Genomic DNA, 17,560 nt, shown 5'->3' with positions numbered 1-17,560 from the left:
AAGAATACAATGTTCAGAAGAGCCACTAAACAAACTACAATAAGCAGAAACAACAAATCTTAGAAGAAAGAATCTAATTTCTGAAATTTCCATATTATATTAATCAAAATGTCCAGGTTTTCAACAAAAAATTAACAAGTCATGCTCGTTGCATTTTTGTTTCTTTAACAGAAATATGACCATACACAGGAAACGAATTAAATCAGTAGAAATGGTGACTGAGAAACCCAGACTTACTGACTATCTCTGGAATTGACATTCAGGAATCTAAAATTTTAATGACTCTCCTAGATAATTCTAGGTCTTTTGAAAATGATGGCAATTTGGTTTCTTTCTCTATATCCTTATAACTTTTACCTATTTTCTTGTTATGTTACATTGGCTAAGACATTGCACATTGAATATGATCAATAATAATACTGGTAGGCATCCTTTAGTATTTTTCATTTTAAAGAAAATGCTTTAAATGGTCTACATTTGGAACAAAATTTTCTATTGTGTCTTGATAGGTAACTTATAGAAGTTTGAGGAAGGTCCTTTGTATTTCTAATAACAGGTGTTTTTCGTATGAAATCCAGGCAAAGAAGTTTAACTAGTAGCTAAAAATATCCATTAATAACAGATTTCAGGGGGCGCCTGGGTGGCACAGTGGTTAAGCGTCTGCCTTCAGCTCAGGGCGTGATCCCGGCGTTACGGGATCGAGCCCCACATCAGGCTCCTCTGCTAGGAGCCTGCATCTTCCTCTCCCACTCCCCCTGCTTGTGTTCNTATTGTGTCTTGATAGGTAACTTATAGAAGTTTGAGGAAGGTCCTTTGTATTTCTAATAACAGGTGTTTTTCGTATGTCAGGCAAAGAAGTTTAACTAGTAGCTAAAAATATCCATTAATAACAGATTTCAGGAACACGCACAGACACATAGACTCACACATTTAACAGTAATACCCAGTGAATCAACATGTTACATATGTGAAGTAAAAGTCCTGTAGATAAACATTCTTAGTTTATCAATATTAAAATAGAAATGATTGTAAGATTTATTAATTGCTAATGAATTTCTACAATAAAAACTTTTGGCTCACTCTCTTATAAACTTCATAACAACACTATGAGGTAACTAAAATAAGACCATTTTATTGATGGAACCTGTACCAAAGAGTAGTTAATTAATTTTTCCAAATTTTTAAGGATCCTCTCAGTAGAGTGAGGATTTATGTTCAGACCCAGTGATAGTAGTGCTAATCTGCTTAACAATTATGCAATTGCATTATGCAATTATGCAGTATATGTCTTTGGAATGCAGAGTTTATTTACGCTTCATGTACAATGTCGGCAACAGTTTATAAAAGCAAATAAATGCCTCATATTGAGAGATGATAATCTTTTCTAATAAATGCCTTTATCCCAAATACATAGAAAACAAATAAGATTCTGTAATTCCTCTCAATTTCATAAGCTATAATAAAAACATTCTTTTGACTCTACTTCACTAACTGGCTTGTTACCCGTATTTTTTTATTACTCTTGACGGCAAAACTCCTTTGAAAAGTTGTTTATCTCACTTTCTCCAAATCTTCTTTCCAATTATTTCATATTTTTTTCCCCACAAGCTCTCATCCCCATCATGGCAGTGGTCACCATGGCAATGGCATTTCATGGTGACCAATTATTACCACATTGCTAAATTCAGAGTCCGCTCTTAATCCGCACTTAACTCATAATGTGACCACTGATTTCTTTCTTTTCACTTTCTTCACTTGGATTTCAGAACTCCACACTCACTTGGTGTTTTTTGTTTGTGTTTGTTTTCACCTTAGTCAATTCTTATTCTTTTTTTTATAATAATTTTTTATTATATTATGTTAGTCACCATACAGTACATCCCCAGCCCTTGATGTAAAGTTCCATGATTTATTACCTGCGCACAACACCCAGTGCACCATGCAATACGTGCTGTCCCCCAATACCTATCACTGACTTGTCCCATTCCCTCACCCCCTCCCTCCCCTCCGAAGCCCTCAGTTTGTTTCCCAGACTACATAGTCTCTCATGGTTCATTCCCCCTTCTGTTTACCCCCCCTTTCTTCTTCCCTTTCTTCTCCTACCGATCTTCCTACTTCTTATGTTCCATAAATGAGTGAAACCATATGATAATTGTCTTTCTCTGCTTGACTTATTTCACTTAGCATTATCTCCTCCAGGCCGTCCATGTTGCTGCAAATGTTGAGAAATCATTCTTTTTGATGGCTGAGTAATAGTCCATTGTATATATGGACCACAGCTTCTTAATCCAGTCATCTGTTGAAGGGCATCTCGGCTCCTTCCACAATTTAGCTATTGTGGACAATGCAACTTTATGCCAATAAATTAAACAACCTGGAAGAAATGGATGTCTTCCTGGAAGCCTATAAACTACCAAGACTGAAACGGGAAGAAATTGACTTTTTAAACAGACCGATTAATTATGAAGAGATTGAAGCAGTGATCAAAAACCTCCCCAAAAACAAGAGTCCAGGCCCTGACGGATTCCCCGGGAAATTCTACCAAGCATTCAAAGATGAAATAATACCTATTCTCCTGAAGCTGTTTCAAAAAATAGAAACAGAAGGAAAACTACCAAACTCATTCTATGAGGCCAGTATTACCTTGATCCCCAAACCAGGCAAAGACCCCATCAAAAAGGAGAATTACAGACGATATCCCTGATGAATATGGATGCCAAAATTCTCAACAAGATCCTAGGTAATAGGATCCAACAGTACATTAAAACAATTCTTAGTTATTCTTATTCATTCCTCCGCTGCTCCTCATTTCTTAAAGCAGAATACTACAAGGCTCAGTTCTTGTTGCTTTACAGTTTCTATCCTCATACACTATCCTTGGTTTTATAGTCTCAGGGATTTAAATACTATGTAAAATGCCCCGAACTTCAAAATGTATCAAAAATAGCTCAACCTGTTCCTGAATACCTTACCCATATAGCCAATGTCATGCTCAGACTGGGCTTATAGTGCTATAGAGTGGTTTTGTAATGTCTACAGAGAGCATATTAAGGAAACAAAAATTGAATCACCTTTTTATTATGACCATCCCCTAGCAGTTCTACATTAGGTCATGGTTAAATATTTCTCCATCAAAAATCTTTTACTGATCTAAGTTCTTTTTTTTTAATAATATTTTTTATTATATTATGTTTGTCACCATACAGTACATCCCTGGTTTTTGATGTAAAGTTCCATGATTCATTTTGAAAAATTGTTCTTTTTGATAGCTGAGTAATAGTCCATTGAATATATGGACCACATCTTCTTAATCCAGTCATCTGTTGAAGGGCATCTGAAGCCCTCAGTTTGTTTCCCAGAGTCCATAGTCTCTCATGCTTCATTCCCCCTTCTGATTACCCTCCCTTTCTTTATCCCTTTCTTCTCCTACCTCCGATATTCCTACTTCTTATGTTCCATAAATGAGTGAAACCGTAAGATAATTGTCTTTCTCTGCTTGACTTATTTCACTTAGCATTATCTCCTCCAGTGCCGTCCATGTTGCAGCAAATGTTTATAACACCCAGTGCACCATGCAATACGTGCCCTCCTTACTACCCATCACCAGCCTATCCCATTCCCCCACATCTGTTGAAGGGCATCTCGGCTTCTTCCACGATTTAGCTATTGTGGACAATGCTGCTATGAACATTGGGGTGCATATCTAAGTTCTAAACAATGGTTTGTACATTTGTTAGATGCTCCTGTCATCCTGCCCATGGTGTGCTACGGTATATAGCCAACTACTTATTAGACATCCCCATTTGGATATTTATTGATATTAAACACAACATGCCTAAAATTTAGCTCTTTCATCCAAAATTTGAGATTCCCTCAATCTTTTCCACTTCAGCTGAAAGGCAACCAAGTAGGGCCAAAAATCTCAGTTATCCAGGACTCTCTTTCTCTTTTTTCCCTCTTCCCACAACCCAAACTGAGTCAAGTAGGAAATTCTTTGATTCCTAGAATAGGATGTGTATTCTTCTACCTGGACAGCAGAGATTTTTGTGTTTTTGTTTTGTTTTTCCCCCTGATATATTTTAAGCTCAGGAATTTTAAAAAATAAATCAATCAAATATTTATGAAAGGTCTTTGTCATTGTTATTTAAAAAAAATCTCACAATGGTTAGCAATCATGCCATCACATTTTGAGAAATCTATGCTGCTATTTCTCTTTCTAAGTTTTGTGGAACTACTGTTTTATTCTTTGAAAAGTCATTTATAAAAACTACCTATCTTTTATTAAAGTTTTGCTGAAGTTATAGCTTCCAAATATTGGCTTGTTTCCCTCTCTGCTATCTCTAACATTCCTTTCTGATACTATCTCAAGTGGGAAACTGTCATCAACTTCCATTCATTAATTAATGCATTATACAAATGCATTAATTAAATTAATTCATTATAAAATATTTCCAGAATAGGAAGCCAAGAGTTAAAAGTTGAGATGTTTTTAAGAATGGAAACATTATAAAAAATGGTGGCCACCCTTAAGAAATTGAATGGGAGAGAGAGCATGTGATCTGGGCCTTCAGAATGGTTAAACCGGTTGAGAATAAGCTATTAAAATAGAGGTAATGGCTGAAGCTCCTTATGAAGGTGACATATTAGTTGGCACACAAAACAGAATAGTATGTATTATATTTTTACTGGTACCAGTAAGAAGTATGGGAGAGAGTGGGAGAAAATACTTTATAGATATATTACATCTGTCTTATATTTATAGCCTTACTATCACCAGTGAAGTTTATTTTTCTTTCTTTTTTTATTTCTTGATCTATAGGTTAGAAGGTAGCAGCTTGACATTATTTTGTGGTAGAAACTAGGAACAAAAGGCTTATGATAAAGATACGAAGCCAAGCACACTGTCCCTGTGAAAGTGAGATGTACTCGTCCATGCAACTCTAGTGCTGGTACTGCATATTTATACACTACAGATACTGTGCATAATCTCCAAATCTCCATCCCGGGACTTTCTCATGTAATAAAGATCTTTATTTTTAATTAATCATGTGTTGTCATACAGGCACTTCAATTTTTGTTAAGTCCAAAACTAAATTTACAGTTTTCCTCTTCAAATCTTTTTTTTTTTTCTAGCTGTATCCCTAGTCTTATGATATCCCTAGTCTTGTGAGCTATTGCGTTAGTTAAACAGAATTCTGGGGCTCATTGCAGATTCCTTTTTCCCTCTAGGTCTGCATATAATCAATCGATTATAAAAGCCTAGAGGTTTCATCTCATGTCTTTTTAATATGTTCTCTTCTCTTCATTGCCCTGTAGCTGTCCTTTCTAAACTCTTCCTTGGATTGTTAGGAGATATGCTTGCCTCCCATTTTACCTGTCCTCTATCCATATTACTACTATCAAAGCTCTATTATAAAACATAATGTTGTGATATCCCAGTTTAAATTCCTGTCCTAGTTTCCTATTGCTTCCAGGAAGAATGTCAAACTCCTTTGTGTGACCTTCCAGTTCATCCTTAGTATTAATAGTGATAATGTCAAACTCATAATAATAATGATGTTACTAAGAGTAATTACAATGGCCACTAATTGAATGCTTAATCAGTATGTAACAAGCATTGTTCTAAGTGTTCTACATAGAATAATTCCTTTTATTCTTCCCCCAGTCCTTTAGTAGGTGATAGTGTTATCATCTGTTGTTATGGATGGAGAAAGTGAGGCACAGAAGACTGACAGCATACTCAAGATCACAAAGCAAGAAAGTGGCAGAACTGAAATGAAATCCAGCTAGTGGATTTCTCCCGGTTATGTCCTCCAGAGCTTTTCCTTAAATCACATGACCCCAGCCACATTCACACTTAGCTCCAACACTACCAGAATATTACCAGTTTTAAAGCATTATGTTGTGTGGTGTAATAGTTCGTTTCATACTGGCTTATTGTTTTTACTAGAACGTGAGCCCCTTGAGGGCAGAGGTTGTGTTTTATATTCCTTTCTATCCTCTAAGCTCAGCAGAATGCCTAACATATTAGGTATTGAAATATTTGTGTTGATGTAGTCAGTTCTGCTATAAAACTTGTTTTGAAACAGATTTATTCCAACAAACTGATAAACCAGAAAACAATTTAAGCATAAACCTCATGCTTGCTTTTATGTGCAATGTTGTCCTTGAGAAACACCAGGTGAACACAGTAAACTATACCTAAAAGAAGCAAGTGGCATAGTGATGCACAAATTACACACGTCTCACATATCTACAGGCTATCTGAATTCTCTTTGTGTTATGTCTCATACCCATACACATCTGGTGTTACAACTTCTATCTTATTTCAGATAATTATCCTTTTACCACTTTATAATAACGCATAAGCTACAGCCTTTTCAGTGTCCACGTCTACAAATACCTCGGATTTTTCTCAAGATAAAATATTTATTGTAGTATTTGTGTATTTCCTAAATATTTAAAATGTGCTAAACTGTTTACCATTTTTATTAGGTTCCTTTTTCTTTTTTTAATGTTACTGTTAATGTTTTTGAGAGTTGTGTGCCAACCCTATTTTCCCCATAAACTGTTGTGGTTTTTTTATTATGCCTACTTTTTAAGTTTATTTATTTTATTTTTTATTATATTTTAAATTTTTAAAAATTTTAATTTCAGTATAAATAACATACAGTGTTTTCTTAGTTTCAGGTATACAATGTAGTGATTCAATAATTCTGTACATTACTCAGTGTTCATCATAAGTGTACTCTTAATCCCCCTCAACTATTTCAGCCATTCCTCCACCCACCTCCTTTATGATAACCATCAGCTTGTTCTCTGTACTTAAGAATCTGGGTTTTTTTGGTTTGTCTACTTTTATCTTTGTTCGTTTGTTTTGTTTCTTAAATTCCACATATGAGTGAAATCATATGGTATTTGTCTTTCTCTGACTGACATTTCACTTAACATTATCCCCTGTAAATCCATCCATGTTGTTCCAAATGGCAAGATCTTATTCTTTTTTATGGCTGAATAATGCTCTGTGTATGTGGATACCACGTCTTCTTTATTCATTCATCTATGATTGGGTTGCTTCCATAATTTGGCTGTTATAAACAGTGCTGCAGTAAACATAGGGTGCATATACTTTTTTGAATTAGTGTTTTCATACTCTTTGGGTAAAGACTCAGTAGTGGAATTTCTGGATTGTAGGATTATTCTATTTCTAATTTTTTAAAGAAACTTCTGTTTCTTTAAAAACATACTGTTTTCCAGAGTGGCTGCATCAATTTCATTTTTAACAACAGTGCACAAGGGTCCCCTTTTCCCCACATCCTCACTGACACTTGTTGTTTCTTGCATTTTTTTTTTATTTTAGCCATTCTGACAGGTGTGAGGAGTTATCTCATTGTGCTTTTGATTTGCTTTTCCCTGGTAATGAGTGATGTTGAACATGTATTCATGTGTCTGTTGGCCATCTGGATGTCTTCTTTGGAGAAGTGTCTGTTCATGTCTTCTGCCCATTTTTTTAATTGGATTGTTGGGCGGTTTTTTGGTATTGAATGTATAAGTTCTTTATATATTTTGGATACTAACCCTTTATTGGATATATCATGGGCAAATATCTTCTCCCATTCGATAGGTTGTCTTTTGTTTATTGTTTCCTTTGCTGTGCAGAAGCTTTTATTTTGATGTAGTCCCTATAGTTTAGTTTTGCTTTTGTTTCCCTTGCCTCAGGAGACCTATCTAGAAAAATGTTGCTATGGCCAATGTCAGAGAAATTATTACCTGTGCTCTCTTCTGGGATTTTTAAGGTTTCAAGTCTCATACTTAGGTATTTAATCTGTTGAATTTATTTTTGTGTGTGGTGTAAGAAAGTGGTGTAGTTTCACTCTTTTGCATGTAGCTGTCTAATTTTCCCAAAATGATTTGTTGAAGAGACTGTCTTTTCCCCATGCCACATCCTTGTCTCTTTTGTTGAAGATTAGTTTACCATATAATCATGGGTTTATTTCTGGGCTCTCTCTTCTCTTCTATTGATCAATGTGTCTGTTTTTATGCCAGTGCTATACTACTTTGATTATACAGCTTTGTAGTATATCTTGGAATCTGATACTGTGATACCTCCAGTTTTATTCTCCTTTATCAAGATTGCTTTGTCTATATGGGGTTTTTTGTGTTCTAGTATTTGTTCTAGTGCTGTGAAGAGTGCTGTTGGTATTTTGATAGATATTGCATTAAATCTGTAGATTGCTTTGGGTAATATGGACATTTTAGCAATATTTCTTCTTCTAATCTATGAACATATTTCCATTTATTTGTGTCATCTTCAGTTTCTTTCCTTAGTGTTTTATAGTTTTCAGAGTACAGGTCTTTCACCTCCTTAGTTAACTTTATTCCTGGGTATTTTGTTATTTTTGGTGCAGTTGTAAATGGGACTGTTTTCTTAATTAATCTTTCTTCTACTTCATTATTAGTTTATAGAAATGAAACAGAATTCTATGTATTGATTTTGTATCCTGCAACATTATTGAATTCATTTATCAGGTCTAGTAGTTTTTTGGTGGAGTCTTTAGAGTTTTCTATATATAATATGTCACCTGCAAATACTGAAAGTTTTATTTCTTCCTTACCCATTTGGATTCCTTTTATTTCTTTTTCTTGTCTGATTGCTGTGGCAAGGACTTCCTATATTATGTTGAATGAAAATTGGTAAGAGTGGGCATCTTTTTACTGTTCCTATTTACTTCCTTCTGGTTTGGAGTTTGTTTTTTTCTTCTTTTTCTAGCTCTTGTAGGTGTAAGATAGGTGTTTATTTGAGATTTTTCTTGCTTCTCAAGGTAGGCCTTTTTGCATCCTAAAGATTTTGAACCATTGTGTTTTCATTTTTATTTGTCTCCCTGTGCTTTTTTTTTTCTTTATTTTTTTGTTTACCCATTCGTTATTTAGTAGTGTGTTATGTGACCTTCATATATTTGTATTCTTTCCAGATTTTTTCTTGTGGTTGATTTCTAGTCACAGTGTTGTGATTAGAAAAGATGCATGGTATGACTTCAGTCATTTTGAATTTGTTGACATTTGTTTTGTGGCCTAATATGTAGTCTATTCTGGAGAATATTCCATGTGTACTCATAAAGAGTGTGTATTGTACTGTTTTAGGATGGAGTGTACTGAATATATCTATTAGATCCCCAACTGTCTCCTTGTTGATTTTCTGTTTGGATGATCTATCCATTGATGTAAGTGGAGTGTTAAAATCCCCAACTATTATTGCATTACTGTCGATTACTTCCTTTATGTTTGCTATTACCTGGTTTATGTATTTGTGTGCTCCCATTTTGGGTGCATAAATATTTACAATTATGTCTTTCTGTTGGATTGTTCCCTTTATGATTCTGTGATGTCCTCCTTTGTCTCTTAGTGCAGTCTTTGTTTTAAAGTATGTTGTTTGATATAAGTACTGCTACCTCAGTTTTCTTTTCACATCCATTTGTATGATAAATGCTTTTCCACTCCTTCACTTTCAATCTGAGAGTGTCTTTAGGTCTAAATGAATCTTATTGGCAGTATCTAAATGAGTCTTGATTTTTATCTATCCCTTTACCTTTGTCTTTTGATTGGAGTGTTTAGTCCATTTACATTCAAAGTAATTATTGATAGGTATGTACTTATTGCCATTTTGTTCCTTGTTTTATGGTTGTTTTGTAGTTCTTTTTTGTTCCGTTCTTCTCTTGCCCTCTTGTGGTTTGCTGACATTCTTTATTGATATACTTGGATTCCTTTCTCTTTATTTTTTTGCTTATGTATTAGCAGTTTTTGATGTCTGGTTACCATTAGGTTTGTAAATGACATCTTATGCATATAGCAGTCTATTTGAAGTTGAGAGTCGCTTAAATTTGAACCCATTCTTTACTCCTCCCCACGTTTTAAGTATGTAATGTCATACTTTACATCCTTTTATTTTGTGAGTCTGTTGACTGATTTTTAGAGATATACTTAATTTTACTGCTTTTGTGCTTCCCCCTTTTCTTACTTAGGTCTTATTTATGGTCTTTCCTTTTCATTTAAAGCTTCTCCTTTAACATTTCTTGTAGGGCTGGTTTAGTGGTCATGAACTCCATTAACTTTTTTTTGTCTGGGAAACTATCTCTGTTTCTATTCTGAATGATAGCCTCACTGGATAGAGTACTCTTGGCTCCGGGTCCCTCCCCTCCCTGCCACCCCAGCACTTTGACTATGTCATGGGGACTCCCTTCTGGTCTGCAAAGTTTATGCTGAAAAATCAACCATGAGCTTTATGAGGTTTCTCTCGTATGTAATGATTTTCTTTTCTCTTGCAACTTTTAAAATTCTCTCTTTATTCTACTTTTTTTGCCATTTAATTACTGTGTGTCTTGTTTTGGACTTCTTTGGGTTGATTTTGTTGTCTCTCTGTGCCTCCTGGATCTGGATATCTGTTTCCTTCCCCAGATTTGGGAATTTTTCCACTGTTATTTCTTCAAATACATTTTATGCCCCTTTTCCTCTCTTTTCTCCTTTTGTGATCCCTATACTGTGTTATTACACTTGATGGTGTTGTTGAATTCCTTTAATCTATTTTCTTTTTTTTTTATTCTTTTCTTCTCTCTTTAGTTTGATTTCTTTCCCTTACTCTGTCCTCTAGGTTGCTGATCTTTTCTTCTGCTTCCTATAGTCTACTATTTATTCAATCTACCATATTTTAAATTTCACTTATTGAGTTCTTTATCTCTGATTGGTTCCTTTTTTTCTATCTCTTTGTTGATGGTCTCCCTGAGGTCCTCCACTCTTATTCTCATGTCCAGTAAGTATCTTTCTGATAATTACTTTAAATTCTCTATCAGGCATATCACTTACCTCCATTTTGTTTAGCTCTCTTGCTGTGATTTTGTCCTGTTTTTTTCTTTCATTTGGGACATATTCTTTTGTCTCCCCATTTTGTCTAACTCTCTATATTTGTTTCTGTGTGTTAGGAAATTCAGCTCTGTCTACCTCCTCTTGAAAATAGTGGCTTTATGAAGAAGAGGTCCTGTAGTGCCCTGCAGTGAAATGTATCCTTTTCACCAGAACCTGACACTTCAGGGTGGTCTCTTATGTGTGGTGTGTGTGCCATACTATTGTGGCTAAGTCATGTTTGCCTTCATTCCAGTTGTCAGCAATGACTCTCTTTGCCTGTTATAGTCAAGGGTTGGTCCCTGTGTTAATAGTGGGCCAGTCTGGGTCCGCCTTGGGATTGAGTTGAGTCAGACCAGGCATTTGCCAGGGTTGCAGTAGCACCTAACTGCAGGGTACTCTCCCTGTGTTCTCCCCTCAGAAGCTTTCATTGGTGGATAGGGCCTGCAATCAGACCAAAAATCTTCCCTCAGCCTGCTGCTGGGGCCACAGTTGGACTGGTGTGTGTAGTTATCTTCTCCTTTCCCTGGGTCAGCAGTCACCTTGGAGTGTTGCTGGCCCCTTTCAGGGCTGCTTGAACCCTGCCATGTTTATGGTGCCACTTTGAATGGATGCTTGTTGAGGGTGGGTCTGCAGGAGAACAGGGTGGTGGGGTTCCTGGTGTTAACAAGGCTTGCACTAGTCCACTCAGGAGGGGACCTGCCCCTGCCTGGGAAGAATGCCCAGAGTGGGATGACGAACATGGGGCCAGAGTGTGTGGTAGCTAGAATGTGATGCCAGCATAGTTACCACCAGTCTGCTGGGAAGAGGACCTTCTGCCACCTATGAAAACTCCTGCCAAGGTTGGCTGGGTTGGAGGGGGTGGATCCCCAGAAGCTTGCAGGGGTAGTCACATTGATAGCAGGGTAGGTAGAGAGTGTTCCTGCTGTTCTGGTTCCTGTAGGTGTCCTTGTATCTAGGCAGGTGGGCTGGGAGGGGAAATGATGCCCACCAGCTATTTTGTTGTTGAAGAAGTCTCTCAGAGATCTCTGGCTCTCCAGCACATGCTCTGAGATTAGTAAACAAATCTTCACATATACGCCAGGTGTTTTTCAAACTGCTGCTTCACTGCTGTGTCTCTGTAGGACTTTTTATTGTGCTATTCTTTAAGGGCACACACTCAGTTTCCTATCCCCTCTGGCTTTCCAGAGGTGAGCCCACTGATCTTTTACTAGTTTTAGGTGTTAAGCCCCACTGATTCTAAGAACTCACAAAATTAGCTCCCTCTGATTTTCAGAGCCAAATGTTCTGGGATTTTGCCTTCCCAGTGCATGTCACCCATGCCTGGGGTGCCTGGCATCTGGTCTGCTCCTCTCCTCTCTCTCTAGGCCATCTGTATCCCTCCCTTCCACAGATAGTCTCTCAGGTCAGTTAGTCTCCCAACTGTATCTCCTCCCTTTCTGTTTTCTTTAATATGGCCTCTTCTCTACATTTGGCTGTGAAGGGGTCTGTTCTGCCAGTCTTCAGGTTGTTTTATGAGTTTTTACACTGGTGTAGGAATAACCTAGTTGTATCCATGGGACAAGGTAGAGCTTAGGGCCCTCCTAGTCTGCCGTCTTCCCTGGCAGTCCCTAGTATACTCATTTTGTAAAGTATGATGATGTTTCAGAACACACATGTCTCATTAAAGCACAACTGATTGTACTTGAATGAATTAAAGACAAGTTGAATCTCAGGATTATTGTCATGGGCTGAATTATATCTCTCCAAAATTCACATTTTGAAGCCCTAACCTCCAGTACCTTAGAATACGATTGTGTTTGGAGATAGGGCTTTTCAGGAGGTGATTAAATAAAATGAGACCATTAGGGCACGTTCAAATCCAATCTGATTAATGTCCTTATAAAAAGAGGAAATTTGGACACACTGAGAGATACCAGGGATGTAAGTTCACAGAGAGAGACCATGTGAAGATGTAAAGAGAAGAATGCTATCTGCAAGTCCAGTGGAGAGGCCTCAAAAGAAACCAAACCTGCTGACACTTTGATCTTGAACGTCTAGCATTCAGAACTGTAAGAAAATAAATTTCTGTTGTTTAAGCCACCCCATCTGTGATATTTAGTTATGGAGACTATAGCAAACTAATATAGTTACCATTTCTAACTTCTGTACATCCTTCAAGACTGAGCACAAGCATCTATTCTTTACTTGAACCCCTAAACCACACCCTGGATTGGCATTTCTGTTTCCAGTCTATCCCTTGACCTCATTTGATCTCAGTATGCGACATCAAACAATGTCATAATAACTATACTTTCTCTACGTGGTACAGATAATGAATTTTTTAGACCAATATTGTCAGGGTTTTTTTAACCTTTTTCCAAAAACTTTAAGTATACATTGTGGATTCTGAATATATTGCTGCTAAATAACTGCAGGTTAAAATATTGGGCATAGAATCAGAATAATTTTTAGATGCATTTAATGAAGGAAACCAAAAAGTAAAACACTTTATATGTGATTATAATGTTGGGACAGCCCATATGTGCCACTGCCCATGGTTCAGATGATCATTTCTATTTTATTTGAGAGCACAAGACCCCTGCCATGCCCATGTTCCCCTGCACTCTACTTAATGACAGATTATCCAAGATGTGTAGTGTAGGTGACAGAAAGAATGGTAGTACTATTGAAAGAAAGGAAGAGAGAGAAGTAAGGAAGGAAAAAGGAAAGAAGGAAGGAAGAAAAAAGAGAAGGGGAAGGAAGGAAAGAAGGAAGGAAGGAAGGAAAGAAAGAAAAAAAGAAAAAAGAGGGAGGGAGGGAGGAAGGAAGGAAAGAAAGGGAGTGGAAGGAGGGAGGAGGTCTGGAGAAAAATTACTAGGGAGGGTTTAATACATGAATCAGTGCGGCTCTGAAGGGTAATTATTGGACATACACCATCTATTGGAGGGCAATTTCCATTTATCTCTAAGGAAATTAGCTCATGTTGAATGATAAGAGTAACCTACAGAAATGCTATTGCTTTGGCAAATGCTGTGATTGCAGCAATGAAGGCGAGTACATGTTCAGTGCCTAACAATTGAGAGATAAGCAAAATAGCAAGAGTGATGTAACTGTAGTATGTATATACAGATAAGAACAATAACTAATATTAATATTTAATACTGACAAATTATTCTGTGCAAAGTGTTTCATTTCTTAATATTAAAGCATTAACAATTTTTAGGAGTCACAAACTTTAAGAGGTGAGAGTCATCACCATTCTGTTTATCACCAAGAAAACTATGAAGGCTAATTAACAGGATGTAAAATCTGTTTGTGCTTCTCTTTCTCCTATGTTCACTGCTGCTATTAGAAAATTCTCAAGTCTATGTTTTACTTCTTGATCTTTTTCTAATATCCAAAGCTCTTCTCTTTTCTGTTCTTTCTGTTGTCCCACTAGTCCAAACACTGCTGCTTATGATACCATCCTAGCTCACTGATATTGTTTTTTTCTAAACATTTGGGAGCTTTCTGTTGCCAGCTATTATGCCCTGTTTCATTCCTTCTCAGTTAATTTTTAAGTGTCTGGCATTCAGATATTTTAGCTGCTTTAAAAAAATTTTCCCTTCATACCTTATAGAGAAATCACACATAAGAACATATTTCTGGATTGGATTCTAGAATAATTTAGTATTGCTAGCACTTATCGAAGTAATCTACCACATGCCAGACACTATGCTACACAATGCTTTTTTTAATGTCTTCTTCAAAAACTCTTATTGTTACTTTGGTGTGTGTGTGTGTGTATAATAGATTGTAATACTTTTTACTGTGAGTCATGGTCAAAAAAGTTTTGCTTTGTTCTGACCTAATGTAATTGCAAACCTGGGTCACATATTTTATTCAAAAGCAAATATTTCAGACTTCTTTATTCTCATCATTTTGCCAATTTGAGGTCTTGTAGATTGTAATAGTTTCTTGAAGCAGGGTTGCTTGAACTATCTTGATGGCACAAACAAAATGTCATTTGGGCTAGGTTCATTTTCTCTCACCTGGTACAGCTCCAGGTGTTCATTGATTTCTGTAATTAAATGAGTTGGAAGTAAATTCCAAGCCTTTGCTGCACGTTAGTCATTGTTGCTATACTGGAATCTTAAAAAGCTGTTGAGTGTGATGTTGTGCCAGAGAAGCGAGGTGTTAAGAGTCTTCCTGGTGCTCCCAGGCCATGTAGCAATCTGGGGTAATAATTGCCTGGTCCAGGACAAAAAGAGAGAGAGGGTGAAATAGCACTAGATTAGAATAAAAGAGGATACTTCAGAAAGTGGTTAACTGAATGAATACAAAATTTGTCTTTTTTTTTTAATAAATCCAACTTTGTGGGTGCAATTTTCCTTAGCCTTTCTAAGTGAAATGCTGCCATTCAAGCTCTCAGTTTGTTTAGGATAGTAGTATTTAAACTAAGAAAAGCCAATATTAAGCATTTTAATTAATTTTCAAAGATGGTAAGGTCTGTGCTAAGTTAACAAATGCCAAGGTCATTTTTGTTTGATTTTCTTGAGGCAGTCTAAAAATTAAACCATATCCAAATTCACTTAGAGAAACAAAATAGAAATACACTGGACTCTCAGATACCTAAACAGAGAACACGATAGAAGATAATCTAATATAGCTTTGAAAACCGTCAGTGAGAAATTATAAATGTGGAATATTTGCAGATATTCTTTGGAAGGAATAGAGTTCACAATTTAAATACATTTTGGGAAGAACTTGATAGAGAAAAAAAAAAATCTGAGTTTTTATTTGCCCATGGTAGAATCCACATCTCTAAAATTTCTAATTGCTGGTAAGAGTGAAAATGGCTTCAGAATTTTGTTCATGCTTTACTAACGGCCATATTATTTAACCTGGGAATTTCAATTTAGAAATACATTCTAAGAAAATGATATGATAACTTCAAAACAGAATGTATATGAAATAAAATTGTCTCAAAATTTTCATAGGAGTGGGGAAAATTAAAACTTAAAATCCATGAAGTCTTCAGTTATACTGATAAAATGCCTATAAAATAAATGTAATGCAAGCATTTAAAATGAAAGTATACTGGGGTGCCTGGGTGGCACAGTTGGTTAAGCGTCCGACTTTTGGTTTTGGCTCAGGTCGACTCAGCGTCATGAAATTGAGCCCTCTGTTGGGGTCCGAGCTCAGTGTGGAGTGTGCTTAAGATTCTCTTTCTCTCTCTCTCTCTGTCTCCTTCTGCCTTCCACACCCTGTGCTCACTTTTGCACTCGTACTCTCTCTGAAATAAATCTTTAAAAAAGTAAATAAAAAAGTTAAAATGAAATTATACTGTTACTGATAGGTAAATATTTTAATAAACAATATGGCATAAAAGATTATAAAGTTATACATTTGTATATAGGTAAACGCGTGATGTCTTTAGATACATAAACATATATATATGTATCATGTTGGTCTATATTATATATTTATGAGTGATAATATGTAGAAAATTTTTGAAAATTTTTATCATAAAATGTTAACAGTGATTACCTTTAGTAGCAGGATTATAGATGATTTTATTTTGCTTGTCTTCATCTCTTGATTTCTTCAAAATCAGCATTTACTTATTGTGTTATTAACAAAAGCTTATGGGGCATCTTGGTGGCTCAGTCAGTTAAGCATCAGACTCTTGGTTTTGGCTGGGGTCCTGATCTTAGGGTCATGGGGTCAAGCCCTGTGTTCAGAGTCTGCTTGAGGTTCTCTCTCTCCCTCTCCTTCTGCCCCTTCCCACCTCTAAAATAAATAAATAAACCTTTAAAAAAATAGCTTATAGAAATTCACATTTTAATGTCATTTTGTGTAAAACTGAAAATATAGTGATTTTTTTTTTACAAAATGACGAATAGTAATTTGAGCAGAATTCATTAAATGCTTATTAAAATGTTATAATTCCAATATTTTACTGGGAACTCTGGAACATAAAGAGAAACTGAAGGTATTGTGCTTATCTTACACAGTATTACATTTTCTAAGCATAAAGCTCCAACACTCCTTTGCTCAGACATTAAAAAGTTGCTCTCTACTACCAAATGAATAGTGAAAACCTCAGTCCAGCATTTAATACCTCTACAAAACAATATTGTGTATGGCTATAAATATGTGTTTTTTGGTAGTGATTCAAGTGTGTTAAAATAAATGACATTAAGTTATTATATATAATTACCTATTAATATTCTGTTGCACTTTGAATGTTGCAAGTATGTATAAGATACTCACTCATGACCTCAAAGAGCTGGCAATGGAATTGAGAAATTAACTGATACTTAGCTAGGATGAGTGCGAAGGGGCTACCTTTGCTTTTGGCAGTTCATGCTGGAAAGGTGAAGCAAATTGGGATCAAGCTGAGAGTTTGCCCACCTATCACTGCATTCTCTCTTACGTTGCTTCCTATAGTTGCTCCTAGGATATACGTTCTAGGATAAACATATCTGTAGCTTTTTGGCATCTGTCAGTCGTGTTGAGAAGTAGGTTGTCAGTATTAAGTGTCATTCCTTTCTCACTAATTGCTTTTAAGATCTCAGTATCTTTGGTATTCCACAGTTTTATTATGATGGGTGTATATCTCTCATATTTTCCAACTCTTGATATCATATTATGGATGAATTCTTCTAATATGTCCTGTAAACCCTAACTGTTCTTTTAACTG

Source organism: Ailuropoda melanoleuca, chromosome 14 (assembly GCF_002007445.2).
Source record: "Ailuropoda melanoleuca isolate Jingjing chromosome 14, ASM200744v2, whole genome shotgun sequence".
Classification (NCBI taxonomy): domain Eukaryota; kingdom Metazoa; phylum Chordata; class Mammalia; order Carnivora; family Ursidae; genus Ailuropoda; species Ailuropoda melanoleuca.
Note: the sequence above shows the minus strand (reverse complement) of the source record.